The sequence below is a fragment of the Tachypleus tridentatus genome, chromosome 13, assembly GCF_004210375.1.
Source record: "Tachypleus tridentatus isolate NWPU-2018 chromosome 13, ASM421037v1, whole genome shotgun sequence".
NCBI lineage: Eukaryota > Metazoa > Arthropoda > Merostomata > Xiphosura > Limulidae > Tachypleus > Tachypleus tridentatus.
Window position 1 is genome coordinate 64,479,358 of NC_134837.1, and position 19,146 is coordinate 64,498,503.

A 19,146-nucleotide genomic window follows, 5' to 3' on the forward strand; every position below is an offset into this window, starting at 1 on the left:
CTTCTACCCACCCCTTAGGGCATAAACTAAAGTAGAATGGGTGAGAGCCACTACAATCAATACAATGAGGGTCTATTTCACACTCGTATGCATCGTGATTCTTGGCACCTCAACAAACACATGTCAAGGAACCACGACATGATGTCTTTGAGTGACCAAATCACTGACATATGAAATATTTGAGAGGGTTCAAAATATATCGCCGTACTTTGCAATTTAGAAAATCTGCTTTGATGGTGGCAGGTGGACGTGGTGATGTAAACGTCAAAATTAAGAGTCTGGTCGGTATCATAATTCCATCTTTGCGGAGTGGAGATACGCCACACTGCAGAAACTCCTTGTGTGGAGAAACCAGTGAAAATCTCTGACTCTGGCATGATCTTGAAATCTCTCTCAACAATAACTTCTCGTGACGAATTCAAAGTAACATGGGAAGTAATCTCAATGGGTATGTTCCCAATGGCCTTCGAACACACGAGGAGTTCATTGTTTTTAGGAGTGAATATTTCCACCAAATAGGAGAGACAACAAGTCCTTCTAGTCCTCTCTGAATAAAAAGGGAGACATTTCTTCTAAAGATTTGTCCAATACAGAATGTAATATCAGAAAATGAGGTACAAGTGTTGAAGAAATTGAAGATTGCTGTTCAGAATATTCAAGACGTGGTCGTTTACCAAAGGTCTATTTTTCACTATTTTATTTAGCTTTTGATTAGGGGAATCCATGATAATGAAATAATGTTTTAATGTTCATTAACTCCACTCAACATGGAGCCTAACGAGAGGACGCACTATACCCAAACACCAGCATCAGACACAATGTCCTCAACACCCGTTAAGAGCATTCAACACTGATAGTTGGTTGATCTTAGTTAAAATGGACCAGTCAATTCACCCTGGGGGTGTCACACCTAACTCGCCCGTCTTGAGGAATTCAAGGCTAAAGTAGTGTTTTAGGGGAGGACCTATCAACCATCAGGATCCTCTCCTCCCTTTCATGAATCGTCACGTGAGTACGGCAAACACGTGAGTGGACATTTAGAACCCAGAGGAGGTAAATGGAAAGATCAGAATCTTCTGTGGGAGGTCCTTTACCACGTACAAGGATTCACATCGAAAGAATATTATTCGAGAGCTATAACCAGTACGCTATAGGCCTAGGAAGCTATAATTGTGATCAGCGTCTATTAATCAGAAAACTACATAATTGGACCAGGAATATTTATACACTTCAAATATTACAAATCGTTCAACTTCAGTGAATAGCTACGGACATTATTGTTTCTACGAGAACATTAAATATTCTTCGATAAGAAGTGAATTTCTAATAAGTGTGAGACGACCAAAGAAAGGTGTTGTTGGTTTATGCGAGGTACAACAATAAACTCAAAATTAATTTTCTCGTCATGGACTTGGACCAAATATAAAAAAAGTTAAATCTAGACGCGATATAAAACTCAGTGTTGTCTGTAAGTTTGTAAAACTCTTTGGTTTGTAAAACAAACCATCATTTGCAATAACTAATTGTAATAACCGTTATTATAAAATGTATTGTTTTTATGTTTGTACATTAAAATATATTTATGTTAAAGAAAGAAAACTGTGTATCAATTTTGATGGCAAATAACGTAAGTTTGATACATAATAATCGTTAATTAACTAATAAATTAAAATTCAAGTTTCCGTTTATTTGAAATAGTAATACGTTAAAATACGTAATAAAATAAATCGGAGAATCGTAACAGTGTTTTACCTCTTAGTGCAAAACCATGACGAGTTTCTCAACATTGAGGAACATCACGTTATAATTAACACAGTACTTTAATTCTTAGTTAAACCTAAACAGTTTCATTCGTTGATGAAAAATACATTAAGGAAGAAAATTTCACTTTGGTTTGTTTAAGAGATTTGAGTGATTAGTTTTTGCCTTTTATCACATGATTAAAAAGATTGTATAGTTATTTCAGCAGGTCATCTTTTGGCAAATTGTCAATTTTTATTTACAACAGCGTACGCGGAACCTACGAATCTTACTTTTCTACAGAAAGTCTCAATAGAAACAATGACAAGACATAATACAAACTTAGGCATCAAAGTAAAATTATGTTATGGTATTTAAGCCTATATGAATGCGTATATGGAGTTTTAACAGCTCCTTGAAAAGCTTATATCTTACGGTCAAGTAACTGGTCTAAAGTAGTCTACGATATTAACGTTCTTACAAACAACTTTGACATTGGTTTTCCTGATAACACTGCAGATAATTTTTAAAAGAGAGAAGACATATCATTTTATGAAGGAAAGAAACTGTGTCTGTAGCTTATAGGACTATCTACAGACAGACAGTATATCACAAGAAAAAACTGTGTCTGTAGCCTGTGAGATTATCTACAGACTCTCAGTCTATCACAAGAGGAAACTGAGTGTGTAGCCTGAAGGACAATCTCTGGACAGGCAATATACCATAGGGGAAAACAGAGTCTGTAGTCTGCAGGATTATCTACAAGCAGGAAGTCTATTAAAACATTGGGAGCTGAAGTGAAAATGGGTGGAAATATTACATCATGTGTAGCATATAACATTAACATAACATTAATATAACATTGATATGCTTGATTCCTCAACAATATGTTAATATCGTTCAATTAGAGGGTGATTTACTGCTTAAACTCCAGAGTAGAAAGTTAATGAATGGTCAACATATAATTGCAGAATCCTTGGTAAATGGTCAACATATAATTTCAGAATCCTTGATGAATGGTCAATATATAACTGCAGAATCCTTGATGAATGGTCAACAGATACTTGCGACAATTCATATAAGAGTTTATAGATAGCTCTACTGAATCAACAATAGGTCATGTTATGAAACTGATGAAAGCTTTTCTCATAGAAAGAAATTAGGTGGGATTTAATTATAATCAACACACATTTGTAAAGGCTAAACGGTATTGATATTTTACAATAATCTAATTTGGCAGAATTTAACACCAACCAGGGTGCCAAAAAATTTGTGCAATGGGCAAATTTTATAAAAATATGTGAAAGATCAGCAGTATTTCCAAACAAACCTTATGTTTAATTTATTTATTTATTATTTGTATTATTACACAACACAGGAGCCATAGCTTATACAATATCGAGACGAATCAGATTTGATCGTTGACGTCGCTGGATGTTTTAACTCTTAAAAAGGACTAACAAGTTTTTTTAAGCTTCCAGTGATACGGTTTTTTGTTTTTTTAGAATTTCGCGAAAAAGCTACACCATTAATCCCTAACTTATCGAAGTAAGATTTGGGGAGACGCAGCTAATCAATAACACCAACCGTCAACTCCTAGAATACTCTTTTACCAACGAATAGCGAGATTGAACGTCACACTCTAATGCCTCAACGGTTGAAAGGGCGAGCATGTTTAGTGTGCCAAGGATTCGAACCCGTAACCCTTAGAATACGAGTCGAGCATCCTGACCACCTGACATGTCTGGGCGTACCAGTAAGTAAGGCTAGATTTGGTAATTGTGCACAAAGGAAATGATCTTTTTCGTAAGTGTTTTGTTATGTGCATTACTGACATTAAATTATATAACGAAATTTAGTTTCTAATGTGTTCTGTCTTATTCTTTCAAAATTGATCTGATTTTTGTTCAGCACCAGAAAAGATTTAGGCCATCCTCAACAACAAATGTTGTTTTTATAACTTTATACAGCTTATTAGGATTCATTTTATTATACTTTTTGAAATAATCACATGTGGTTAAGTTACAATCGTAGAATTAAACAAAATCATCTTCATAAACTTTAAAGTTACTAAGAAAACTATAATGTCATGAACATCAGACACTGTTCATGGATCCAGTTATTATCATATGATTATCGTACATTCAATAAATACAATAAGTATATATTGTTATCACAATAAATATAAAGATATTTTTATCACATCAAGAACGCAAACTCTACAAACAAATTTAAGCCATAACTGAACCCTTTGTATCTTAACCCTTGTCTCAGTACTAAAAATAAATAAATATAAACGTGTATAACATGTTTCTTAGATTTATCGCAGAAAAGAAAAAACACTGCAGTAAGAAATGTTTAGAAATATTACACATTATTATAACACACATCCTTACTGTATTTCAAATACCATTTCATTTTCTTCACGTTTACTTCATAAAACGGTTATGACGAAGTTTGTTCTACAACTGGCAAAAGTTCATTGTTTCTATAAAAACTCTATTCTGACATTGTTTCTCCAGCTGGTGCCTAAAGAACATACAAGTTGATTAAAAGGTGCACGTGCATACAACATCTATATATAAAATAGTGAATTTATACATTTTTTACACATCAAGTGCGAAACTCAATTTGTAGCTATAAAATCCATACAAGAACAACAATCGATGAATTAAACCGGTTTATCAACCTAAAATCAAACTGAGCTCAATACCGACATTTCTTTCCAAAGTTTCTCTAATCATCTGATTGGTAGAGATATGAATAAACCTATCGTAAATATCGGTTTAAGCAACTTTCATACTGGAAACATCTTGCAAAATTAGAGACAGCTAGCGCAGATACCCTTCATGTAGCTTTACGCGAAATTAGAAAACAAACAAACAAAACAAATCGACACAACTAATGACACCAGTTTTTAGGTTATCTGTCGACTGTGAACTCACCACAGCTCTGGAACACACTTTCCATTACAAAGTATTCATCGTAAGACTTTCTTATCCAAAGAGCAACACTGCTCCTTGTATACTTTCCATTACCCATCTGTTGTAGTACAACCATTGTATGACAGTTTGATTTTCAAATGTTTAATTGAATGTAAATTCTCAATAATTCCGTCGCGACATTACTGTTATGTCTTCATATGGAAAAGCAAAAACCTATTTCATTGTCAGCTCTTTGATGTATGAGATGAGATAATGGATATACAATGGAAGAAGATTGTGTTCAGTTTGTGTGGCTTTTCCAGACAGAAATCCTTTCTAATGATCTCTCTTATTGTCACCATTAACTCGCGGACAGGTTTTGTCACTGACGTATGCGTTCATGAATTCTCATCTATTAAGCGACATAACTTGTTGCTAGTCTATTTCTTGGTGGTTCTGCTGTTCCAAGTTGACCCATTATTCATCGTTTTACAATTTCATTCAGTAAAAAAAATTTCATGCTGAAATTTTTTTTCCAATCCTGCCTAAAAGATTTCAATATGAGGGTTGTCTGATAGAGATTCTAATGAGTAATAACACGAAACTCGTATAGTGTGCCCCACTCTGGGTATTGATGGCGCACAAGGAAAATATGAAAGGCCTCACGCATTAATTGACTCTTATCTTGCATAAAGGAATTTTAAACGCCGCGGCTATTGAGAATTCCCTCTTATTTTCACTAAACGGTACTTTTTTAAATAAATTAAACATTATAGTTCGTATCAATAATATATACGAACATTTTGAACTCTGAATCGTTTTAATGGAATGAGTTACACCTTTCCAGTATACCACTTCCCACCAAATATTTAAAGAATATTAACTGTGTGTTTTGAATTTCGCATGAAGCAACACGAGAACTAGCTGCCTTCCCTCTTGTCTTATACTGCTAAATTGGTGAAGTCTAGCGCATTAACCGCCAACTCTTGAGCCACTCTTTTACCAGCGAATAGTGGGAATGACCGCGACATTATAGTACCCCACGGCTTAAAGGGCTACAAGTTTGGTGTGACCGGGATTCTAATCCGCGAACTTCGGATTACGAGTCGAAGGCCTTTACCACCTGGCTATTCAGGATATAAAATATTAACGCTGAGTTAAGTAAATTAAAACAGGTTTTTACTTCATCAGTTAAAAAACAAGATTGATGAAGTGTAATTTGTTTATAATTCAACAACAACAATTATTAAGCAACTCGCCATTTTATTGAATAAATTACTTAATATTTTACTTGACAAAATAATAAAAAATAATCAAACCATTTTAGAATATCTAAGAAATTGAGAACAAATAAATAATATTCAAACATTTGAGTTCACACATTCTACAACACAATTCCATTAAAAGATTTAATCTTTGTTTCAAATTCATTATTACAACAGTTCTGTTCTTTTTATTGAACCGGAAAAAAGAAAAATTACCTCTAAAACATAAAAGACTTATTAACACTCTCTATTTACCAATAATTATATATTTTTTCAATAACCAGGTTTTTAAACAAGTAATAAGAGTTCCAATGGGAGACAACTATTCTACGTGTATAGCAAATGTGTATCTTTACTTTCATAAGAAAAGATTCATTGAAAACTAAATAAACCCAGATATTTTATTTTAACTTACAGATGTATTATCATTTAATTAGTATAAATAATATTGAAATTAATATTATTATTATCGCTATTTATCCAGTAGAATTTGGAATTGAAAATAATTCATTATCTAATACACATTATTTAGATTTAGAAATTGGAATAATTGATAAGAATATCAATGTGAATATTTTTATTAAAAATATTTTACCTTTTTAATATATGGTTAACCACTTTTTTTAATGATAACATACCATACCTTTTTGTTATAAACATTACAACTTCGCAATTATTCATATATTGTAAACTTTGCAATAAAGTAGAATATTTTATTAGTAATGTTGAAATAATGATAAAAATTTAATAGTTAATGGATTTAATAAAGAAACTTTAAATATAATTAATAAATTATTCTGTAACAAATATTGAGAATGTATTAAATAATTATAAAGAAGTGAAAATTACAGAAATTTTACTAAACATTTCTAATAACTATTTTTAGTTGTGAATAAGGTCATTTAAAAACATGGCACTATTTTATGAGGATGTACAAATACTGCATACAAAGACTTGTTCAGAGCATGATAGTTACAGTAGACGTAATGAGTGGTGGTTGGGAGTTATACTAGATAATTTAGATAACTGGATGGGGCCCTTCATACTATTATAATTATTTTGCTGGGCTACCAATTAGTGCCTTTCTACCATAAAGGGGGGCTGGTATGCTAATTTTAAGAGATAAGTTTATTTAACTTAATTACCACCAAATGGTAGTTCTTATGTTTATTTCTCAATATTTTTCTTTTTCTTAATTACTTTACTTTGGAGAGCAGTCACTTTCCCACAACTGGTGCAAGCAGACAAGGTTGATACAGATGCGGGACGTTATGGACTTGAATACCCACATCTCGCTCTCCTGGTTTATATTTCTGTATTTATAATTTTAATTTCTATTACTCTTCCTTTATTTTGTTTATTTATGTGAAACTGGTGAATGGAGGTTAAAACTGATAGACGGTGTATCCCCACCTAGGATACATTTTATATTCCATATCATATCTTGTATTCAGGGATCCTTTAAATTGGCGCAGCGTATTTTCATTTTTACTTTATTTTTGTTTCGGCTTGTTTTTCGTTATAACAAACTTGTGTGTGTATGTATATATATATATATATACATGGAAGATGATCACTTCTTTCATTTTTTTCAATGAAATATGAATAATACGATTACTTACTGCCAGCACACAGTTGAAATTTCTGCTAGTACATTCTAATGGAGTTTAGGTTTACATGAAATTGAGTGACCTTACCTCATTTCACTTAATTTCATCTTCCATACAGCTAAGTAAAGAGGACTGTTAACATAATGCTACATCAGTGTTTCTTGTAATGACTAACTCCTATTAATTTATGATGCTTATATAGTTAATTGTCAGGAAACTTTGTGTTACATTTGAAATTGTTACTAAGAAAACAGTTACCCAACTGGAAAATAAATTATTAAAATATGAAAAAAAACGTAATTGAACAGAACTTCTAGCTTATTTTAAGTTTTCAGATATATCAAACCAAAAGAAAAATATCCTATACTAAACGGTTCTTACCTGGTTTTACTACTGATGATGTACTTAATCAGAGGTGGATTAAAACCGTTGAAACGTTTCGAAAAAGAAACACTATAGGCACCCATGCCCTCAAAACATATCCATTCTCCTTCTTTTATATCTGGTAAGAGGACCTGATCAAATATGATATCCCTCGGATCACAAGTTGGGCCTAAAACTCGGGTTAATCGCTGGTGTTTTTGATTGGAGTATAAATTTGATTAGTTTCTACGAGTTCTGGGCTGGCATTATATTCTTTACTGTCGCTTACTTTATAATAGTTGCTATGAGTTTGATATTGTTGTAAGAATCTATTTTGAAATTGTTTCTAAAATAGTAATGAAATTAAAACTAAATAATTTGAAATGCAAAAAACAACAATGTTGTTGCTCGACAACATCCAGTAATAAAAAAAAAATCATTAATAAACAATATATTTGGAAATTCAAACAACAAATGCACAAACAAAACTAAACGAAGCAAACACGATGAATTAAAATTAAAGGCAGTTTACAGTATTAATTATAGACTAATTTTTCTAATAGGGTTAAAACAAGTAAGAGTCTGTATCAGTAGTGCTTCTATATATATATCAGGACATCCTATAAGTAATGTTCCAAAATTTAATACAGAATGTACATCGTCATTTCTCTTTTTGTAGAAGGCTTTAATAACTAAAATATGTAGTAGGACATGTATAAAAATGATCAGACATGTAAAAGAAACTAACCGAACTCCACTTTTTCAGTTCATTAATCAAATAAACCCTTATGAAGATTGATCCGTCTGAGGAGCACATCAGGCGTATAATACTTTATGAGTTTAAAAAGACTGTGCTGTAACAATTGAAGAACTAGCACAGAAGCTTAATTCAACCCCTTCAACAATTCACCGTCATCTGCAACATCTTGGAAAGGCTTCAAAACTTTGAAAAATGGGTCCCCATGATTTGATAGAAGCCAACCTTTGCGCAAGAGTGGACATTTGCACTTTTTTTAGGTAACTCACCTAAATTGGACAGGTTAATGACGAGAGATAAAAATGGATATATTATAAAAGTGTCAAACGCCGCATAAAAAATTCATTGCAGGTAAACTGGCTAAAGTACAGCCCACAATGGACCACCACCCAAGGAAACTCTTGTTATGCGTTTGGTGGGATATGGTGTGATCCACTTTGAGTTGCTTCCACTCACTGTAACGATTACATCAGACTTCTATTTCCAAAAGGTAGAGCGCTTGAATGTTGCACTCGAAGAAAAAAGGTCTACTTTGATCAATAGCAAAAATATTGTGTTACACCAAGATAATGCACCAAGATATTACAACAAGAATTGCACCTGCAAAGATTCAAGAACTAGTCGGGGAAAACTTCGACATTCTCCTTATTCTCCAGACTTTTTCCCATCTGACTGTCAGCTATTCCAAAGTTTACAGAACTATGTTGATGGAAAAGAGCTTGGAACACATAAAGATATCAAAACTACTCAATCTCCATTCTTTACCCTCCAAACCCCATGAATTTTATAGAAGTGACATTCAGAAGCTTGTGAATCATTGGCAGAATGTAATTAATAATGGAACATACATTATTGATTAAATAACAGTAAAAGAGTGTGAACCATTTTGTGAACCTAAAATCGGACATTACTTTAGAGATTACCTGGTAGATTACATTGAATTTTATTTCTGAATCTCGCGCAAAGGCACAAGTGGGCTATATATGCTAGCCGGCTCTAATTGAGCAGTGTAACACTAGGAAGGCAACTAGTTATTACTGTCCATCGCTAACTCTCAGGTTATTATTTTAACAACGAATAGTAGGATTGACCGTCACATTATAACACGCCCACGGCTAAAAGAGAGAGCATATTTGGAGTGAAGAAGATTCGAACCCGTGATCCGTAGTGTTTTTAAATTTTATGCGTCTCTAATTTAGCAGTGTCAGGTTAGAAAGAAGGCAAATAGGCACTACCACTCACGAACTCTGAAACTACTCTTAACAACGATTAAGGGGATGGGCTGAAAGAGCAAGTCCGTTAGGTGTGACGGGGAGTCTTTAACGTAACTCTTAAATTACGATTCAAGGGCCCTAACCATCTAACCACGGTGAGCGTACCAGTGAAATAAAGTAAGGTTAGGTTTAGTAATCGTGCATAAACGTTATGGCTTTTTTTCGGAGACTTTTCGTTATATGCAGCACCACAATAAAATGGATTGGTAGTTCATGTAAACAACGAATTTAAAAATTCGTGCTATTACTAGTCGTCTAATTTTATGTTTTTGTGTTGAAGCTGACATGCAGAAAGTTATTGTAACAAATAACTGTTTATTCACATTATGGTCTTTTATCCGGCTCCTCGGTGTGGATTTCTGTACGTGGTGAGGGGACCTCCCAGGGGAGGTTCTGTTTTGTCTGGCTACCTTCTCTGGTATCTAAACATTCACCCACGTGTTTACCATGCGTGGCGACCCGTGAAGGGGAGGAGAGGATCCTGGTGGTTGAGGGGTCCAGCCCTAACACATCACTTTGGCCTTGAATTCTTGTAGACGGATGGCCTTTGGGTGGCCCTTCTTGGGTCAATCTGTTGGTCCACTTGGGCTAGAGTCAACGAAGTACCAGTGTTGGAAGTTCTCAACAGGTGTTGTGGACACTGTGCACGATGCTGGTGTTTGGGTATAGTGCTCACGAAACCCTGGCGTTGCTGCATTGTCCTTGCATGTCATTGTAGTGCGTCCCATCATATGGCTCCATGATGGGTGGGATCAGTGGGTACAGAATTTTTTTTTCCTTATGGATCATCATTCAAAACTTTTAAATAAAATAGTGAAAAAACAGTCAATGGGTAAACGACCACGTCTAGAAGACTTTGAGCAGCAATCTTCAACATTTGTAACACACATACCCCATTTTCTTATATTACATTCTCTTTCAGAAAAACCTTCAGGGCAAATGTCCCCTTTATTATCCAGAAGGGACTAAAGGGTCTTGCTGGCTCTCCAAAGTCAGTAAGGAAGCTTCGATCTGGAGTCGTATTAGTTGAAACATCCACATCCCAACACAGTGAACTCCTCTTGAATTCAACGGTAATTCGGGATGTACCTATTGAGGTTACACCTCATGCTACCTTGAATTCATCACGAGGGGTTATTGTTGAGAGGGATTTGAAGAACGTCCCCAAGTCAGAGATTCTTGCTGGTCTCTCCACTCAAGGAGTTTCTGCAGTGAGGCGCATCTCCACTCGCAAAGATGGAGTTACACTGCCAACAAATATCCTTGTTTTCACATTTAGATCACCACGTGCACCTGCCACCATCGAGGCAGGTTATCTAATTTGCAGGGTACGGCCATTTATTTCAAACCTTCTTCGATGTTTCAAATGTCAGAGGTTCGGCCACTCAAAGACATCATGTCGTGGTTCCCTGACATGTGCTCGTTGTGGTGGCAAGGACCACGATGGCTATGAATGTGACATGTATCCACATTGCGTCAACTGCAATGGTTCTCACCCTTCATACTTTCTTTCTTGCCCAAAATGGTTGGAGGAAAAAGAGGTGCAGCGTTTGAAAACGACTCATAACATTAGTTATCCTGAGGCTCGGAAATTGCTGTCCGCCACTCCATCTCGGACATATGTTGCAGCACTTTGTTCCACAACTACAGTGGGAGTGCAGACAGATCTCTCTGCGCCTCCAAGAGATTCGTTTTCTAAACAAATGAAAAGCCTTTTGACCTCCATGGTTAAAAAGGTTGATGAATTGACTTCCACACCCATATCTGTTCCTCCCATACATTCCAACAAACCTCAAGATCCACATCCTTCAGTTTCAAATACAGACATTCTTCTGATACATCTTTTTCTCCCACCCGAAGAGGCAAAACAATTATTCGTTTGCGTCCTCAGTCACTAGAATCCCCTTTCCAATAACAAAGACCTGTCCAATCAACCCAGGGCAGGATCCATGGAGGTTGATAGACTTCCTCCGACTAAGGACAGTAAGGAAAAAGACGTGGTCGTAAACAGAAGGGTTCTCCACCCGTCGTTAAACATGGCCACCTTGATACGATGGAATTGTCGAGGTTTACGTTCTAATCTGGATGATATCAAAACACTGATTGCTTCCTACCATCCTGTATGACTTTCCTTACAAGAGACATTTCTAAAACCTGCTGATACAGTCACCATTCGGCAGTTTTTCTGTACAGAAATGACAGGCTGTGTGATGGACGACTACATGGAGGGGTGGCACTGTTGGTTGATCAGCATGTGCCCACCCTGTCTTTGTCACTCAACACACCCTTGGAGGCCGTAGCCATCCGTGTTTCTTTGGGTCATACCATCACTGTTTGTTCTCTTTACCTGTCCCCTTGAGAGACATATGATCAATCAGACCTTGATGCTCTCGTTGAACAGTTGCCGTCTCCCTTTCTACTCCTGGTGGACTTTAATGGACATCATCCCCTCTGGGGAAGTTCTGTTATTGATGGGAGGGGTCGCTCTGTAGAGCGTATCCTCTCTGATCACAACCTTTTTCTTTTCCATACTGGTTTTTCCATTTATTTTCATGCACCGAGCCAGTCCTTTACCGCTATTAATCTCTCAGTTTGCTCCCCTTCATTATTCTCCCATTTTTCATGGAGGGTTTACAATAATCCACTAGGCAGTGATCATTTTCCTATACTTTTGAGAGAGTCTGGCCGTGGTCGATGCTACCCTACCCGCGTGCCCCAGTGGAAGCTGGATCAGGCAGACTGGTCCACTTTCACTGCTCTCGCAGAACTTGATCCTGCCATCGTGAATCAGCCCAAAATAGACGACTGTGTGACTGTATTATACAAGCAGCTGCTCAGTGTATTCCTAAAACCTCGACACCTTTTCCACGATATTCTCGTCCGTGGCGGAATACTGCTTGCCACTTAGCACGGAAGGCTCAAAAACGGGCCAGGGATACTTTTCGTAGATATCCCACACTTTCGAACAGTGTCGCTTTCCAACGGGCCCGTGCATATGCTAGGTGGGTAAGACGTCAAAGCCAGAAGGAATTTTGGATTAAGTTCACAACTAGCATATCACCTTACCACAAGTTCCAAGGTCATATGGGACAGGATTGGAAAGGTCAGTGGGCACTACAATTCTGTCCCCCTCTCGATCTTGCTCTCTGATGGTCAGGAGATGACTGATGTCCGGAGCATCACTGATACTCTACGTGAAAGCTTTTGCCGGGTATCTAGCACTTCTGCTTGTTCCTCCAACCTCTTGGCCATCAAGACTCGTTCACCTCTTTCCTTTCGAACTGACTGTCTCTTTGACTATAATTGTCCCTTAACACTGGTGGAACTAGAAATGGCCCTTCATCGGTCTGGCAGTACATCTGTTGGACCTGATGATTTACACTATGACATGCTGCACCATCTATCTCCTGCTTCTCTCGATGTCCTTCTAATTGTCTTTAACCGGATCTAGCAGGAGAATGTTTTTCCTGATGCCAGGCGCCAGGCTATTATTTTACCTTTCTCTAAGCTAGGGAAAGATCCCAAGATTCCTTCCAACTACCATCCAATTGCTTTGACTAGCTGTCTTTGTAAGACCTTAGAAAGGATGGTTAATGCTCGTCTTGTTTGGTTCCTCGAATCAAACAACCTCTTCTCGCCCACCCAGTGTGGGTTCCGACAACAGCACTCCACCACAGACCACCTAATTCGACTTGAAACATCAATCAGAGAAGCCTTTCTCAAATGCCAACATCTTGTATCAATATTCTTTGACATGAAAAGGCTTATGACACAACATGGAGGTATGGCATTTTGCAAGACCTCCATACATATGAGTTACGTGGCCATTTACCCATGTTTATTAAAAGTTCTTTAAAAGAAGTAATTTTTGGCTTAATTACCGTTAAATATTAAACTGAGTTCTAGGTAAACTGTACAGAGTAAGATAAAAACATAAGAGAGAACGAGATTGTTTATAATGTATTGAAAAGTATGTACGTTTATTTACACTTTCTATATAATTGTCATCTTTAACCATTATACGCCTGACAATTCAATGGTTACTGAATGTTAGATATACCCGATTGTTTTGATTTAAATTTAATGTAGTGATAAATAGCTTATATAAGGTGCAGTTGTCATGTTTAATCGTTGTTCTAAACTTCTGTCGGGATATAAGAACATTTCGAAAAAATCATTGTTTAAATCAAGTTCTACATTGCGTGATAATGAGTTTAATGATAAAGGTGTTCTGGTGTCTGTTTTCAAAATGAACTTATCACAGCCTGTATTGTAATAATATGTTACGAAAGATAAATTGTCTTGTTAATTGTGGTCTAAAGTTACTGAGCTTTGAAAACGACAGAATAATTAAAAGCAAAGGACAATCAATAGTGTATAGGACATGTGTATATACGTTTGATTTGTTTTTACTGCATTATTTTAAAAGAAGTGAACTGTGGTGTTATTTATTAGTCGTTGAAACTTCTAGCCATCAAGACACAGATAACTACTATAAGAATCCAGCCTTACAAAACTTGACACAGTATTACAGACATAATGATTAATCGAAAAATAGCAAAAAAAAAGGATTGCTGGTTTTCCATATACGCGGTGTCTATAGATGAATAAACTACCCTATTCGATCACATAAACAGTATACAAGTATAGAGACGCAGTAAGTGTTTTAACCACAATCTGTGTTAGCTATTTAAGTCTCGCATCCCTAACTCTCACTCTTCACTTTTTATTCGAAGTCGTTTTCTGTTATGACGCATTTTTGCATCTCATAAACAAGATAACATCTTTTCATAAACTTATGTTAGCTGTTTGGACATAGAAAGGATCTTGGTTAGAGCACTGGATTCACAACCGGCGGGTCGAAGGATCCACTGCCATCACTGAACATGCTTGCTTTTTAAGACTTTATAATACGAGGGTCAATCCGATATTAAACACTTGTATTTATTATCCAAATGTAAAATTCTTAACGCAGGTAAATAGCCTACCATACTCGTAGTATCGAAACCGGAACCTAAAGTAGCCAGCATTCTTTGAAGAACAACGTCATCGCAGCACTTCATAGCTGTAATGGAAACAAATACCTGACGTGTGAGTTCGAGAAGAGGAAAACAAACGAATAACAATTTAAAATATTCTTATTAAACTGAGATATCTGTTATAACACTAGTAGCTTAGAGGGAAATCTGAGGGTTTAAACGTTGACGTTCACATTTCGATACTAGCGTTGGGCACATCACAAATATCCCGTTAACAAGTTTTGTGCTTAACAATTAAATTGCTACGACACATTCATAACAAGAAATCAATTTATATCTAATTAAAACTACTTTTTAGCCCTCATCCCCTCACACACTTTATTATTTTTATCACAAGACAGATTAAGATAAATCAGTTTTTGGTTATACGTCTTTAAAATACAGAGAAAGATCATATGATCATTAAATAGACACGATAAATAACTTAATCTACTAAACGTTTGTTAAAAATTGGCTATGGTATAATACAATATACAAGTTAGAATGAAAGAAACTTACCGAAGAATACTTCAACATGAGGAAGGAGATGACGCCACATATTGAACCTATTTACTGTTTCATCTAAGTTTGCGATTAGCAATGGTTCTTCAAATTCCTAAAAAACCCAGAGAACAAAGCTGTTTTTTGCTTTGTTTGGTTTTGGTTTGTTTTGAATTTCGCGCAAAGCTACACGAAGGCTATCTGCGCTAGCTTTCCCTAATTTAGCAGTATAAGACTAGAGGAAAGGCAACTAGTCATCACCACCCACCGCCAACTCTTGGGCTACGCTTTTACCAACGAATAGTGGGATTGACCGTCACATTATACACCCCCACGGCTGGGAGGGCGAGCATGTTTAGCGCGACGCGGGCGCGAAGCCGCGAACTCGGATTACGAGTCGCACGCCTTACGCGTTTGGCCATGCCAGGCCTTGTTTTTTGCTAGCCTACACGTTGTGTGTGTGTGTGTGTTTGTGGTTTATATATTTTACCTTTCAAACTAGTTAATAAAGTTAGATATTCTTTGAACTACTAAAAAAATAAAATAAAACAAGACAAACAAAATAAAATACTTTAATTGTAACAAAAATTATTAAAATGCACAAGGTGGTAAAGTTATGTAATGACCACTTGAAACCTACAGATTTGGAAGTTACTTAGAACTCTTTCCTTCACTTTCATTACGAATGAAAGGCATGTGGCTGTCAACGGTGCCCCCGCTAGTACAGATTTACAACGCTAATATCAGGCGTTCGATTCCCCTCGGTGGGCTCAGCAGATAGCCCCATGTGTCTTTGTTATAAGAAAACACACATCGTCAACGGTCACACTCATATTCTCTCTCTTAAATTGAAGATGATCTAGAAAGGTCAAAACGTTCTTCTCTCCTTATCAAAAACAGTGTTATTACCCATACCAGCCGTTCTCAGATACATCAAGAATGAGGCTACTTAGATTTTTAGTGACCTTACAGGTTTAGACTACTTAGAGTTCAAGTGAACCTAGAGGTTGAGGCTACTTAACTTTCTACATGAAACTAATCTTATGTTTTATTCCTCTCTTATCACTGAGAGACCAGAAAAAAAGTTTGATCAACAATAAGTCTTGATCAGTATTTACTTAACTTAAACCTAACTCTATTTATTGATTTAAGTTCTTTATATTCAGATATTGGTTTAATCTCTAAATGTTTTAAGGTTCTTAAACATTGGGTTGTATATTACGTTTGAAATACCTGAAACTTAATACAATGGTTAAAATTATTTCTGTATGTACTACAGCTAAAATACTATTATTTATGGACGGTAAGTACATTTTACCTTCAGGCCAGTTCGAAAGTTCTCAGAAATTCAATTATGGTAAGATATGAAATTTGAAATAAGAAAAAGTTAGTCCCCACCTGTATTACATCATTATTGAAACATTATGTTTAGTTGAATTAGAATATACATAACTGAGGGTTTCTTACTTTATCTTCTGTAATTTTACAAGCTAGTTCGTTGGTGGTCATGTCCAAGTAGATTTCTTCAGATGGCGAGTTTGAAGTTGTGAACTCCATGTTTCTACGCTACAGATTCTTCAACTGAATATATACTATATTTACGTAGAGAGAGAGAGAACAATAAAAATACAGTGTAATGAGCTAAGAAAAGCTAATTCTGGACAACAGCAGCTAAAATTGGTTAGCAAAAAAACAGTCCCCACTTGTTAGCGAAAGTAACTTTGGGTATTGTGTTTTATTGTGTTAAGTTATTCTAAACGTATTAAACTATAAAACTAGGGTTAAGACTAGGGAGTGTTTTACATACAATTTATCGTTCGGGAAGACAGCTCACAGAAAATATCTAGATCAAGTTTTATGACCTGATATAAAGATTTCTTCATTGGTTGTTATGTTTAAACACACAATATGGTATAAATGTTGATGCATGGGATTTAACACACTGACTAACATATCAAACTTCAGTCTCAAGTGTTAAATAAAAACTGCTTTTATTTGTTAAAAAAACAAAACAAACTCGGGTATTTCTACTGAAAAGCAATTCAAACTGGAACCTAATTTACATAAAACTCTAAACAAAACCTGAGGTCATTTCTTCTTGGTAAAATGGTTTGGAAGTTGTTGCTGTTTCTAAAGCGTCATAACAAACATTTTGAAGGTGTTTAAGATTGTGTCAGGTTATTCAATTCAACCCTTTGTGTCCTAACGAGTTATTAGCCTAAAGTTTCAAACGTTTACATGATTCCATCCTTCTAGAACTTACTGACCAAGAATGAAACATTAAATAGACCAGTATACTTAATTAGTAGAAGACGTTGAAATAATATTATGTACTACTTGTGGTCTTGTCGCCAGATCCTACATATGACTATAAATAATAAGAATAATTTCTTGAAGACAAATTTCTGTAAGGAATTAGTTTGAGAATCATTACTGTACTCGTTTGGCAGTTCGATTTTCATGTTTAATTACGGCCTTACCTGAATTTCCAAGTAACGAGGATGGAAATCACGTTAAACCTCTCTACTATACGACTAGAAATTAGTGATTTGACTATTCTCATAAGCAAGTACTTATCATGAAACTTGAGAACCACACACCGATTGGCTGCAAAAGACAAAGGAAAGGGAAGTTTGACACCAGGAAGTTTCATGACGTCATGGTATCGCGAACTAGCTTCAGAGAACGTGTTGCTAGGGTCGTAAAATGTGACGAATATGGTTTCTGATAAACAGTTGCGTAAACAGTTCTATTATTATGTGTTCATAAACGTTTGATTGTGATTTGAAACCGTTTTGAATTAAGCACAAAGTAACACAATGGGCTATCTGTGGTTTCCCGTCCACGGGTATCGAAACCCGTTTTTAGCGATATTATTCCTCAGACATGCCGATATGCCACTGGTCCTATAAACGTTTGAAGATAACACAAACCTGCAAAGGTTATATTGTCTATGAATTTTTACTTGTTCTACTGTTATTCCTGTACGATGAATCTCAAAATGATATCCATTTTTATTTATCACAAATAGATTTATCAGAAAATAGAACTATTTTCTTTAAAATCGTGCCACATTTTGTTATGCTTAAATGTTTACAACCAATAGCTATAGATGTCTTTAGACCAATCGCGACGTCTTATTCATCATTTTAGACCTCGAACATAATCTTATAAATGGTAAACGAACTAGTAATTTAAAATCTAAGTTAGAGTTTTCTCTGCCCAATTTGTCAAAATTGCTTATCTAATTAAAAAATGAATATCATTTTCGAAATCTGCGTAGCTTAATTGTGTAAAATTCTTTATTACAACGAAAACAACTGTTATGTAGTTAAAATCAGAGGTCTGGATAATACGCAAAATCTTCTATTCAGTATCTCTTAGCCTCCAAATCAAATAACGTGCTATCAAGAAATTTCATCCAACAGTCTCAGTCTAAAGAAGCATTATGAAGAGTAATACGTCCGGAAACATCCATATAAATCTTAGATAAGAGTAAGGAAAGAGGAAAATCCATGGCTAATCGAATATTCAAAAATAATGTCAATCATTTTCTTAATAAACTAGCAGCTTTTCATACTTATATAGACAGAGCATTTAGCATTTGTCCCAATATCATTGATAGATGTAATGTTGATACAATCACATACGTAATAAAAAACACAATTAAACTTTTATCAAGTAATGTGCTAAG

The 19,146-nt window shown here is 35.5% G+C and overlaps 1 long non-coding RNA gene across 1 annotated transcript in view; it reads right to left on the bottom strand.

Annotated features, from left to right (window-relative positions):
- Positions 1-9,276: 9,276 nt before the first annotated feature.
- Positions 9,277-19,146, bottom strand: part of LOC143236165 (uncharacterized) — a 53,869-nt gene continuing 43,999 nt past the window's right edge. The window contains exons 2-4 of the long non-coding RNA XR_013019504.1: positions 16,920-17,044; positions 15,471-15,567; positions 9,277-9,338 (exon numbers count right to left, since the gene is read on the bottom strand). This is a non-coding gene — a long non-coding RNA (uncharacterized LOC143236165). The remainder of the gene's footprint in view (positions 9,339-15,470; positions 15,568-16,919; positions 17,045-19,146) is intronic.